Here is a 13,963-nt window from a genome sequence, read left to right as displayed (position 1 = left end):
GCTGTAAGTGCTTGCGGACGGCGTCAAGTTAACCTTATTGTCCACTATGGCGTTATGAACACTTACTTTGCACCATGTTGGCCCCTTATGGGAAGCGAAATAGGAATGATTCGACAAGTCGTTGACATGTTTCAGGAGTGTTGTGGTACCAGATATTTGCGCACAGGTCACGCAGTTCCCGTAAATAGCGTGTCGTTGGGTTGTGAACACGGATCTGGTGGCCAAAAGCGTCCCAGATTCACCTGGGGGTCAATGGGAAATGTGGTAGTAATTGAAGGCACCATTGCGGAAACATTATTGGGAATCATTTGAATTGCATCACACTTAATGGCTTCCCAGACTGTGACGGTATCTTACAGCACGACAACCGTCAGCGCCATTAGGACAGAATAGTGGTCCAATGGCCTGAGGAGCATGATAGTTAACTGACAGTGTTGTCTTGGGCACCAAATTCTCTTAACCTAAACCCGATGCTGTGTGTTCGTCGGTTTAGACACTAACGTGCAAAACGTAAGGACGAAAGTACGAAAGTAACTTTAGCAAAAAGTCCCATTGCCAATAACATAGCAAAGACTAAAGGTAACTCAAGGAAATTCGCATTGAGGCAAACAGATATAACACTCTTATTCAAAGACTGTAATTACACAGAAGTCAGCACGATGTGTGTAGCTCCCCTGGATGTAACATCTTATGGCGAGAGGTAGGTGCACGCCATGTCCACTTAAAACCATTGAACGTGATCGTTTTGGTGACCCTAGGGTTCAGGAGTAGGGGAATAATCTTGAATGGGTGTACTTTCCTCCAAATCTTTGCACTCACTGGTCACTGTTGTTGAGACAACGTATTCTTTCCACATATGCACCTATTCATTGGTGCATTCGGCTGTGAGTTCATTTTTATGGCTGAAAATATGTGGTCACCTGTTTCTCGAGTAAATCCTATCCAACTCCTGTTGCATGGGTTGGGGATACATATTGCAACATGTCCACGTGCACTGTGGGGTGTCAGTTGTGATAGGAACATACCCCATGGACGCACAGTAACAAATTCTGGTGCCCAACAGTATGATGAACCACTCCACATGTTACGCAAATTTATTGGAAGCAAGGATACTGTTGTGCAATGGGTACGTCTTATTTAAGTGAATATTAATAGGGGTAGCCAAACAAAGCATTAAACTAGTGGATACCACACCACTCAGATAGTTATGAATGGGAATAAATTGATACTGTAACAAATTGAGTTATTGACATTGAATATACAAGTGACCCAGTATCTTAAAAATATCGGACAAAGCATACAACTCAAAGTATATCCTTGGCGCATGTGGGTAGGAAGTATGAATCACAAATCATGTTAATAATATACAGACACGGCCAGTGGCGCACCACTTTTTAGTTAAATGTAACAAGCACACAGCGAGGGAGGAGCGACTAACATAATACTGCATATAGTGCGCATTGAGAGCAACAAGCAGGGTACGTGACTCTGACAACGTCTTATCGACTCCTGCAGGATTCGAATCTGAGTGACGTTGGCGGTTGCGACAATGGCTCATTATACCAAAGCATGCGGAGAGTGAATAATGTAACCAGTGGTAGTAGCGGCTGGAGAATATGCCTTCCAAGGTCAATTTCATCAGTCTAGTGTAACTTGGATACTTTACTAAAGCCTAAACAGAAATGTAATGGACAAAAGCGTAAAGAAAATTTTGTACTTCAAGAACAGCCCGAATGTCGACCGTCTTTCTGTGAGAAATGGAGATGTCTCCCTGAACAGTAAGTCGCTTCCGTTGAGAGTGGAGGTCCGAGTTACAAACACTGAAAAATAAGTAAATGCATTAAAGAATCTGCTATTATGCTTCAGCCAGTCACTCACCGGTAGGCAGTCAGATCCAGGAGGCTCTAAACATGATTCTGAAATTGGTCAACAGAAATCCTTGCACTTAGACACGGAGCGAAACTGTGGGCCGTCCAGCAAACTACAGAATGATCCAATGAGAAGTCAGTATTCTGGATGTTTAAACTGAACGTTACAACGAGAAATCATACTGAACATTTACACGCCCTAAGGAAAGCCACATCTGCCTAGAGATCTCTTACCTGATTAGAAGGCTGTGGGGAACGAGGAGGCTCGCAATGATAATTGCGGTCTAATGTCTACACAGAGCACAACTGTTTTAATCCGGCAAATTCATCTTAAAAGCAACTTTACCTCACGTATTCAACCTGTAAGCTTTCAGGGCTTCGAAAACTACACCAACTATAAAGAAGAAGGGAAAGAACGAACAGTGAAACGAAAAACAGTCACTGCTGATGATAAACCAGATTTTCAGCACAGAACAGTCTAACTGAATGACTACTTGGCCAATGGGATTTGTTTATCTGACTTTGAAATACGTAACATGCACAGTTTTAGAGAAAATTACCACATTGCAACACTATTTACCGTCCAGCAGTTGTAAACTGTACAGGTAGAGTAAGACTATTCAGTTGGTCAGTCAAGATGGATATTGTGTAATTACAGGTAGACAAGGATTTAATATGTGTATCATCAATGACGCACACGGTTTTGTCGATGATTCATTGTAACTCTGGGCATACTGAAATCTATGCTGTGCACATGTTTCATATTTTACTACAATAGTCTATAAATGTCACCTGCAGCGTTCATCACGCTTCATTGAACACCTCACATACTGAACATCCTCCTCCTTTCGATTTGCCTTTGAGTACAGATACTACTATAAACGCTGTTAAATAAGAAAGATCAGCCTGCAATCGAAGATGAATTAAAAAATAAGAAACAGCAACTATAACTGTTACCAAAATTAATGTGTTTTAGGGGAGTTTCCTTTAAACTTGTCTTGGGCACCTGTGGACCACGGTAGTTGTGTATTTCTGTTGTCATCTAGTTGGAGTCTAGTAGCTTTTTTCTTGTTAGTACCATCAGTTTTCTGATGGCCCAGTGTTCTTTGTTTCCTCGCTGAACTCTCTTTGCTGCACTTCGGATCGTCTTGTGGTCTCACTGTGTTGGACTTCTGCAATAACCGGTAGGATGTTGTGTATTTCTGCTGTAATTTAGTTAAAGCCTAGTAGCTTCCTTTCTTGGTAGTACCATCAGGTTTTCTGGTAACCCAGTATTCTTTGTTTTCCTGCTGATCCCTCTCTCTGCCGCACTTAGGACCGTTTTATGGTCTCACTGTGGTAGACATGCAAGAGACGGTAGGTGGTGGTGGTTAGTGTTTAACGTCCCGTCGACAACGAGGTCATTAGAGACGGAGCAGAAGCTCGGGTTAGGGAAGGACTGGGAAGGAAATCGGCCGTGCCCTTTCAAAGGAACCATCCCGGCATTTGCCTGAAACGATTTAGGGAAATCACGGAAAACCTAAATCAGGATGGCCGGAGACGGGACTGAACCGTCGTCCTCCCGAATGCGAGTCCAGTGTGCTAACCACTGCGCCACCTCGCTCGGTAGAGACGGTAGGAATGGTCTGCTTTCAACCACCAAATGGAAAGCACAACTGTTACATGTTATTTCTTTCCTGCCACGTGTGATTAGCCGAGCGGTCAAGGGCGCTGCAGTCATGGACTGTGCGGCTGGTCCCAGCGGAGGTTCGAGTCCTCCCTCGGGCATGGGTGTGTGTGTTTGTCCTCAGGATAATTTACGTTACGTAGTGTGTAAGCTTAGGGACTGATGACCTTAGCAATTAAGTCCCATAAGATTTCACACTTTTCTTTCCTAATATAAATTGCCAGAGATCATTCTCCATTTGCTCGTTCCACAGGGAACCAGTGGCTTTGTCTACATTGATCGCCTCACACGACAGCCTATGAGGCTCCATTCCTCACATGTGGCCATCGCAAACTCGTCGTCTTTTTCTGATAACATAGGTGAAATTTCCTTAGGTTTGGTAGGGATCACGATTAGGTTTTTACTGTCGTCTCCCATCTGACAGGATCACTGGACCCACTGTCTTTCCCATTTCACCGAGATCATCTGACATCCACTTGGATCTCCAGAAATACTTCGTACTGCTGACTCTCAACGTTCCAGGAACATATTTAATACTGGTTTGACTTCAGTCATTCCAGTAGTGATCAATGGACCAGTTTTTCCAGTATCATCAGGTCACGAGCAAGAACCAAATGTGGAATCCTTAGATTATATGCTTAGAACCCAATTCTTAATCGAATGTTCGCTGATGAAGATCTGCTGCACGCGTAATACCGTTTCCTGACTGATCCCCGTATTGGTCGGAAAAGTCCTTGATTGTTGGTGTAGTGGTCTTCAGTCCAAAGACTGGTTTGATCCAGCTCTCAACACTACTCTATCCTGTGCAGCCTTTTATTCTCCGAGCAACTAATGCAGCCTCCATTCTTCTTATTCTGCTTACTGTATTCATCTCTTGGGCTCTATCTTCGATTTTTACCACTCACTCTTCCCTCCAGCACAAATTATTCTCCTCTAAGTTTTCTCTAGATTGGGTTTTGTACAGTGTGGGAGCACCAATCTGCTGAGTTTTTCTTTGAGTCTTCGTTCTCTTACTATCCCAAATGAATTGTTTTATATTGAATTAAAATTACTAATTTTATTTTGGAATGATACTGGTTGATCAGTAATACTTTGAATTGCGATCCTTTCGCTAATTTCGAGGAACTATAGATTAAGTAGGAATCCCGAAAAACATATACGATTGATTCTTACGTCACAAGGTAATCTGGAGATGATTAGCAAAGCAATTACGAAAATTTGTTTTCCCTTGTAATAACTGGCAACGCACTCACCTGCAGAGAACACGGACAAAGTGAGGATATCATGAGCCACGTACAGATAGTGTCTAGTATATATAGCTCTCCGTTTCAAGCACGAGTATTACTGTGCTACAGAATCCGAAGCAAAGGTTGGTCAAAAGCTGTGTGCACAGGTAAACTGATTTCGCTTACATATTTTCACTCTTGTGCGTCTTTAATTCTGATTGTTAAAACGAATAAGAATCAAGACATTTGATATTTCCATTTTAAGCCATCTTATTTTGTCACTTACAAAATCGTGGTTAGTATGACAGCAATAAACATAATTTCAAATTCCCTTGATTTATTTCAACGGCCTTCAATCGCTGTTTTATTCCTTACGCTGTTTTTAAGTGAGACTCTTTACTGACAGGATTCATCGAGAAAGGGTTTGCCCGCTGAGAAAACTTTTCTAATGTTTGAGAAGATATGCAGATATAAAGGGTGACTAAATGGAGCAAAATCAGTAAACAGTAGAGACGTTTTTAGTATAAGTTTCTTTGTTTCAGCTTAATTCCATTTACGTGTTGTACGAAGCTTAAAATAAATTGTCTCTGTGTGAAGGCTTACGCGTAAATGACTTGATCCATTTTCACAGTTATCCGTAATTGAATAAAGAGCAGAACCATCGTTGTTAAGACAGAGAAGAGTTGGTTCTCCAAACTGGTTCGGTATATTTTACAACTGTTCTCACAGAATTATGTCGGGTAACTCGGTTAATGTGCGCAGGCTTGATATGGCAGTCTACTTCGAAATGCACTTAGTTTTAGGTGATTAACTGTGCTTTGTTCAGGACTTTCAATCTGGCGATATTTCAAAACAGTGCCTGCCTCCATCAGTGATAAGTAACGTAATTTTTTCAAAACGGTTTGAAATAATAGCTATATACCGTGTTCAGTACCCCAGTGCCTGTATTATTCCTACTTCTTAAAGCTGTTGGATAACATTTCTGGACAAGACAAACAGTGATGTTTCCAAGTACCTCTTTCATCAACACGATTTTGGGATTTTCACTTTTTTAAGGCTTCTTCGCCCAGAATTACGGAAACTCAGTATTTCTGACTTAAATACGTAAAGGCTGACAAGTAACGTACGGAAACTTTGAGAAACCCATATAATGCGACACTGATCTGTGGTCACGAGTTACTTAGGAGAAAACATGGTAATACATCGACGATCAGCAGTGAAATTTAATGAGGAATTGCAAAATGTAATTGACATATAATTACATTATGTTACATACATAACAATGCGAATCCAAAAGACTGGTCATTTGATAGAATAATGGGGAGCATTATAAGACAGAAATAATAAATGACTCTATACACTGAGAACAAATGTAAAATAACTAGAATATGTTTTATTTATATAATACTATTTGACGGGAGCTAATATTATAATTATGAGTAAATAATGCCCCTTATGTGAAACGACAATTGCAGTTTAAATTTGGAGGATATGTGTCTTTTTCTATTTATCAGAGTAGCTTTGTCGAAATCGAGCTCGCAAATAAATAGTTTTTGCGTCAAAAGAATTTTTATCACCATATTGAATTACCAGTTTAAACTTTATACTGAAAAATGTCAAAATTAGTCATCTGTCTGAATGTCTGGAAAGTCGGATGCGTTTTCTAACATTGGCAGAAGTTGTGTGCAAACTAAGATGCTGAATTCAGTATTCAAAGTTCATGACTTTTCCAAACAACTGAACCATGATCCGGACTAACAACATGATTTCAAAACAGCGGGAAATGTTCCGATGCATCTGAGAGAAATGGGAGAAAACAATAATTATAAAAAAAGAAATGTATGTATTATTTTTAGTGTTTGGCTACACTAAAAACTGCGTGTTACAGTAAAATATGAATGTCATTTGCAATGACTTAAAGTGTAACATCCTTAGAATAAAATATCAACCTGAAGGTTGCTCTACTTGTCTTTGGGCTTTTGGAGCTGACATCCCTTTGCTTCCTACAACTTTCGATTTGACTTTCACCAGTTATCCAGGGACCTAAAGTTTAACATGGACTATTACTCGCTGTGTGACTTGTCATTTTTCATTATAATCCAACATTTTATTTTGATGTTCAGTCTTATGTTTACAAACTTAGTCATCGATTGCCTAGTAAGAACTTGTAGATGATAAATGAAAATATTAATATGGTGTAATATAATAATCATACTTCCGTATAGGAAGACGTTAGTGCTTTAATAGGAACTTGTATATATAGCCAAAATTGTAACTGCTGAAACTATTTTCTGATTGTGTCCAAGTATGTAATAATTCTTAATTAAACAATGTAAACTGCAACAAAACTCACCACTTGTCCCATGCAGTTAGAGACCTTTAGTTTCCTTCATGCTTGTTGAAGAAAAAAGTTTGAGGAATCAGAGTAATCCTTCTGTAATGTAGTCAAAATATGACAAGCAGTGAATTAAGATAACAATATATGTGGTTTTATACAAATTCGCATATTTTGAATTCCACGAATGCGATGATGGGTTCAAAATAGTGTTACATTAAAGTAACGACAATTAACCTGAGAATAAAACACTTTTCTTAGCATATAATGTGGTAGACACACGTTGCAGTACCAATATTAACGTTAAGCTTGACATCGTTAAACATTGTAATGCATTTACACCAAGTCGGTTGCGGCACAAACAATCCAAGTAGTTTGAAATATCTGTGACTTTAATTTTTCCGTTAATTAGTATCCCATTGCCAGAATGATTATAATTTTCCCTTACAATTTAAATCCACAACTTACAATTGACTGTAAAATAAGTACGCTTTTAAATTTCTGTTTACCGTGTTTATGTTTCCCCTGTTACGATTTTAACATTACTACAGCCATCATAGATGTTACGTGTTTATTCTGCAATTCTTCAATTCTCTTCATGTTTATGTTTCCCCTGTTACATAGGTACACTCAGCCATATAGAACTTCCTCACAGCCTGCTCTGTTTCTTCATAGCTCCTTGTCCTGTTACCATAACACACTGCCCTCAGCAGACAAACTTGTAAGAGGGGCAACCACGGCTATGAGTACTCATCACAGGTATTAATTACTGCTTCAGCTGTATTTTGTCCTATTATTGGATCACTACCGGTTTCGTGTCACTAAAAGCCACATCTTGAGGTGAACATATGACTGAAACATTAGAGCAGAAACGCTCGGAATCTTTATACCCAACATTCGTTGTCCATCAAAACAAAACACCGCTAAAAGACGGTATGTGCCAGAATAAAAACTGCAAGAGCACTCGGCCTCGTCCCCTGTTCGCGGTTCCATACAGTTCGGAGAAGCGGACAAGGCCACTATACGTATTGGCATCTTGCTGATCATTTAAATTCGTTTCGTTCGTTACAAAAAATGCAAACAGATTTTGCAAGTGCATGGTTTCTCTTTTTAAGATATGGCCCCTTAGGCCGTGGTCCACGGCATATTTCTTCCTATATGCGAGAGACATCATTGGAGACAATAAAGTCACATACAGGAATTTCGAAGAAATACAGGCTCAGCAAGGTGAACTGTTTGCACGTAGCAATTTAAATGTCAGATCTAGGAATAAGACCGCGGAGTCGCGCTGTCATGTATTTTGGAGATTATGGTGGGGTAGATTTGACGATTTTTGCTTTATTTTGGATGAGGTCCCAATACATGTTTCATTTCATCCTTTTTCTTTTCTGTTGTTTCTGTGCTTTTGAGTCGCCGGCCGCTGGTGGCCGAGCGGTTCTGGCGCTACAGTCTGGAACCGCGCGACCGCTACGGTCGCAGGTTCGAATCCTGCCTCGGACATGGATGTGTGTGATGTCCTTAGGTTAGTTAGGTTTAAGTAGTTCTAAGTTCTAGGGGACTTATGACCTCAGCAATTGAGTCCCATAGTGCTCAGAGCCGTTTGAACAATTTTTGCTTTAGAGTCACGATGGTCACTGTGTACATCCTAGAGTGATAAACGTTGAATTTAGATAGACTGGGAGAAAAGAATGTGGTGTATATCTTGGCCCAGTACTTCTCATTTATTGATGGTTCCCTGGTTACTCAACGCGTATAAGCTTTCTTTCTTCGGTCACGTATGTTTTTGACTATATCCAAGTAATATTATATTTTGCTGCCGTTCCATTGTTCAAATAGTCACGCACTTCTCTTGTAGCTTTGAACACTGTGTCAATACAGTTTATTCTCAGTACCATTCTGATGCGATGTATGGTTATTTTTAAGAACGGGAGAAACAATTGCCTTTTTTTTGGTACTTTTTCAGAGAAATATACCTTGGAACACAACCCAAGACTCTTCTTTGATCTTATCCCATAACATTATGAGGGGTGCTTATTAATTAGGATTTGGCAGTGATAGTGTTAGCGGGTGAGTCTTCTGTCTTCATATCTTCCTCACCCTTGACGGAATTTGTGGAGTTTTTTCTGCGTCTAGTATTACCCCGTGGGAACTTTTTAGAAATATATTAAGTGACAGAAGAAGGACGTGGATCTCAACATGATATACATACAGTCGGTTGTAGGTCACCTGGTATATACGATATCCATGCTAACCAGCGTCCCAGCCCTCGTCAATGTGCGGGACGGATTCGTTCCGGCACAAGCCTCCCCCAATCTTTCAGAGTGTTCGACCACGGCCTTATGTCCATGAAAGATAATCACCAAATACACGACAAATGCAGTGAAAGCTTGCTTTGTGACGATAGGGATACTCACTTGCACAACGATCTCATTTTCTGGGTTGACATATATTTTCCAAACTAAACGTATTCAAGTTTGGTTTTCTCATACATTTTGCCAGCTGTTTCGTTTGGTTGCTGTGACAGATATGTTAGTCACCTACTGCCTGCCTGTCATTCCGTGCTGAAACCGAAAAAGCGTTTCCCAAAATATGTAAAAAAAATACTTTCTTTGGTTGTCGTTGGGCTCCTGTTAATTCTATGTAAGTATGAAGAATGTGTGACAAGTTCAGAAGAGACTCAATAGTTTTTCTAATTTTAGGCCTTGGTGATGTCGGCGGTCGTGCTGATTGCCCTAATGATGATGACCGGCTCAGCAGACGCCCAGAGCACCACGGCCATGACAGAGGGATCGGCGCTGATAGACCTCGACCTGGGTGGTCTCGTTGGCGATCTAGGAGACACCGTCGGAGACCTCGTTGGAGGGGGCATTAGTCATATAAGCCGCGCAGGGGCAACCCGATCTGCTTCATCAACCGACAGCCGGTTCAAGAAGACACACTCATAGACACAGGGAGGCTACCAACGACTATCTTAATTTTCCCTGAGATTTTATAACTTTAAAAATGTTACTTATGTAAGGGGAGACGTGAATAAAACATACATATGATGCTTAAAATCTTTGTGATGAATGCACCATTCCAATGATTGTTAAACGCCACCTTCGCCTTTCCTGGAGAGTCGTCTTACCAGTCAGCAATCCGAGCAAGAGGTGAAAACCGACTCACACTTTTTAATTACCAGCACACATACCTGTACATCGTTCATAGTGGCCAGAACTCTGGAACTGTATTTGGTGAAAGTGTGCTAAGAATCAAGTCGGGTGTTCGGCGATTTTCTGATGTCATATAAGGTCGTTAGTAAATATAACGTTTTCCATGCACTAACTGTGCGTGGATGACAAAATGAACAAAAATGGAAATAACGAAAATGAAAGCTGACTTACATAATATTTGACTGACATTGCTATGTACTGTGGACGTTAATTACATTTGAACGATTATTTCCGTGACAAGTGTTTGGCCGGGGCTGATATCTGCTTTGGATAATACGCATATAAGGAAAACAAACATTAAAAAAGTATATCGAACCACATACATAGTACGTTTCCCAGTGCGGTCTAACTCGATCTGACAACATCTCGTTCAACAAACACTTAGGATATTCATATGTCTACAACCTACGGTAATCGTTGCCAGTATGTATTCGTAAGAAGAATGTATTGATTAAGGTTCAATAAGTGTTTGAAGTTAATACGTCGGGTGATGCTGAGGGAATTACGTTAGAAAATGACACACTTAAAGTAGTAAACATGTTTTGTTATTAGGGGAGCAAAATAACTGATGATGGTGATATAAAATGTAGACTGGCAATGGCAAGGAAAGCGTTTCTGAAGAAGAGAAATTTGTTAACATCGAGTATAGATTTAAGTGTCAGGAAAACGTTTATCAAAGTATTTGCATGAAGTTTAGCCATGCATAGAAGTGAAACATGGACGACAAATAGTTTGGACAAGAAGAGAATAGAAGCTTTCGAACTGTGGTGCTACAGAAAAATGTTGAAGATTAGGTGGGTAGATCACATAACTAATTAGGAGGTATTGAATAGAATTGCAGAGAAGAGAAATTTGTGGCACAGTTTGACTAGAAAGGGATCGGACGGTAGGACATATTTTGAGTCTTCAACGGATCACCAATTTAGTATTAGAGGGAAGCGTGGAGGGTAAAAATCGTAGAGGGAGACCAAGAGATGACTACACTAAGCAGACTCAGAAGGACGTAGGTTGCAGTAGGTACTGGGAGATGAAAGAGCTCGAACAGGATAGAGTAGCATGGAGAGCTGCATCACACCAGTCTCAGTACTGAGGACTACAACAAAAACAACAACAAGTGTTTTAAAATACATAGGAACATTTACTTGTACGAGTGGTGGACCTAGTGGCGTAAGATGCAGGTTAGCCATAAAGTTTTGTTCAGATGGCTCGGATCACTATGGGACTGAGGTCATTAGTCCCCTAGAACTAAGAACTACTTAGACCTAAGTATCCTAAGGACATCACACACATCCATGCCCGAGGCGACCATAGCGGTCATGCGGTGGTAGACTGAGGCGCCTAGAACCTCTCGGCCTCTGCGGCCAGCAAAGGTTTGGACATATATTCAGTAGGAAAAAAGACTACAGATACCAGATAGCAATATTTCCGCTTTATGAAAAAACACGTTCTATAAGTTTCATGTTATCGGCATCACTGATACTTAGGCACTAAAGGTAAGACGACTGTTAACTACTTTTTGAGTTTCTGTGTGGCATACATGAACAGTTTCTTCTTCCAAATAAGAATATGCATTGCCAAAAGCACATAGCTTCCTGTGTGGGTGCTTTTATTGTTGTTTTATTCATATGTAGGTGTAGATGAAATGTTTCTTCTTCCAAATAAGAATATCTAAACATTCATGGTGGTGTCTGATTGTTCTATATCGTGTCTCCCTACCACTTTCGTGCAACGACGCTCTGAACATGTTTTTTAGGGAATTAACTAGTTTGAACCTGGGACCTGTTGCTGGTAAGGAGACGCCAGACCACACATGACATGTAGAATTCAGAAGAGTTCAGTGAGACTATCGATGATATAATCAAATACTTAATGATCTCAGCGTCAGCTCCACTGCACTCCCTGTAAAAGAATCTTAATACTAACTAAATTTAGTGGAAAGGGTTCAAGGCTTTCCTATTTTTAGTTAGCTGGTAAAATAACGTCAAAAAAGCAGTTAAGTTTACCACTGGAAATTTTATTCTACTCACAAAACATCGTTTATAAATTGCACTATTGATAAAAGGAAATGTTTTAATACAGGATAGTAAAAACCAACTGCGTTCAACAAAAATGTGAACGAATATTCCCTAAATGGGTTTCAAAAGTTCTACAATCGATCGAAGGATGACCTATGCCGTATCACATCTATAATCTAGGTTTAATTTAAGTTTCACAAAAGAGAATACTATCAAAATAGTCTACAGTGACTCTCAATTATCTTTAGTAACTTATCTAACTTGTCGTAAATTACAGTGGCTGATGTGGCTTCTCAATAACTATATAAAAGAAAAATCATCGCGTTTCAGATCTGTTCTTCAAGTGGCAAATGTGAACATCATGAGTTTTAATTAACGATCGACACTAGTATTACGCAAAAAAGGGGGTGTAACAGATGAGACTTCTGCAGTTCTGAGTGAAGCCTTATGCGCTCAAAAATGCGGCATCGCGTGCGTTCATTACCTTGTCGGTGTCTAAGCAGCGTCAGGGCGGCAGCGGCCGGCGCAGCAGCCATCCAGCCCGCCGTCTCGGAACTAACTCTCCTCTAACTTCTCCTTACTACAATTTACCGACGTTAGTTTAAAAAAACTATCTGGCTATGTTTTCATCTGACCAATCAGGGTCTCAATGTTAACCTTAAGCTCCGCCTACAAAAATTCTGTCTATCCAATGAGAAACGTTATACTTTTCGTGGTGGGGCAATGTTTTTTAAAGTTTGCAACGTAACAGAGACTCTAAAAAGTCTCACGCTAAAACATGCAGCTGGTGTGGTCCTTTTAGCGTTATCGTAAGATCTATACTGCTCTTCTGGAGGGCTCTATCTTTTAACATGTGCTGGGGAGTGATCCTAATGTAACAGACACGCGAAAACGCTCACGCTAAAACTTGCAGGTGGTAGTGGCCCTTTTTGTGTTATCGTAAGATCTGTACTGTTTTTCTAGAGGGCTCTAGCTTTTAACATGGGCTGAGGGTGATCCTTGACGTACCTGAGACGCGAAAAAGCCTCACGCTAAAACGTGCGGGTTGTATAGTCGTACAGGTAGGCTCGCAGCGTGGTTGCCCAACCATTCCCTTATCTAGCTTAACACAGTTCTGCTCTCGGCTTCTGTCCTCGTTTCTCCCCTCGGAACTGCGTCTGCCTCACGGTGGGAAGGTACGACATGCATTTAGGCATTCTTGTGTTAGTCTGTGGTATTCCATTTGCTCACTCGTTACTCGTATTACTTTGGTTAATTTAATGTCACGATTTATTCGGAGCTATGTGACATACTACTGGATTTGCTTATCATGTCAGGGTTTTCATGTAAGGTGTTGGATTTGCCTGACACCTTACATATCACCACCCTTCGAACTTAATTTTTGCACTGAATTTAGGCAATGATTGAATCGTTGTCTAAGTCAATCAAAAATTTTCTAATTTATCTAAATTTTGTTGCGCATTGTTCAGCCACATTATTCAGTTCTATGCTAGTTTGTATTACTAATTTATTTTTTTTATATTCTTCCACATTATAATTAAAAATGACAAGAGAATATATTTTTATACTATTATTAATTTTTAATTATTTTCTTTCTTTATTTAAGTGTGAAGTTTGTTGTTTAAGAAGTTTGTTATCGAA

At 40.1% G+C, this 13,963-nt stretch overlaps 1 long non-coding RNA gene across 2 annotated transcripts in view; it reads right to left on the bottom strand.

Annotated features, from left to right (window-relative positions):
* The window catches only part of LOC126278164 (uncharacterized), a 140,798-nt gene that overhangs the window by 76,953 nt on the left and 49,882 nt on the right, over window positions 1–13,963 (bottom strand). For both annotated transcript variants that reach the window (XR_007550670.1, XR_007550669.1), the window contains exon 2: window positions 9,906–9,947. This is a non-coding gene — a long non-coding RNA (uncharacterized LOC126278164). The remainder of the gene's footprint in view (window positions 1–9,905; window positions 9,948–13,963) is intronic.

Source organism: Schistocerca gregaria, chromosome 6 (assembly GCF_023897955.1).
Source record: "Schistocerca gregaria isolate iqSchGreg1 chromosome 6, iqSchGreg1.2, whole genome shotgun sequence".
Classification (NCBI taxonomy): domain Eukaryota; kingdom Metazoa; phylum Arthropoda; class Insecta; order Orthoptera; family Acrididae; genus Schistocerca; species Schistocerca gregaria.
This window is presented reverse-complemented; position numbering and strand designations above follow the sequence as displayed.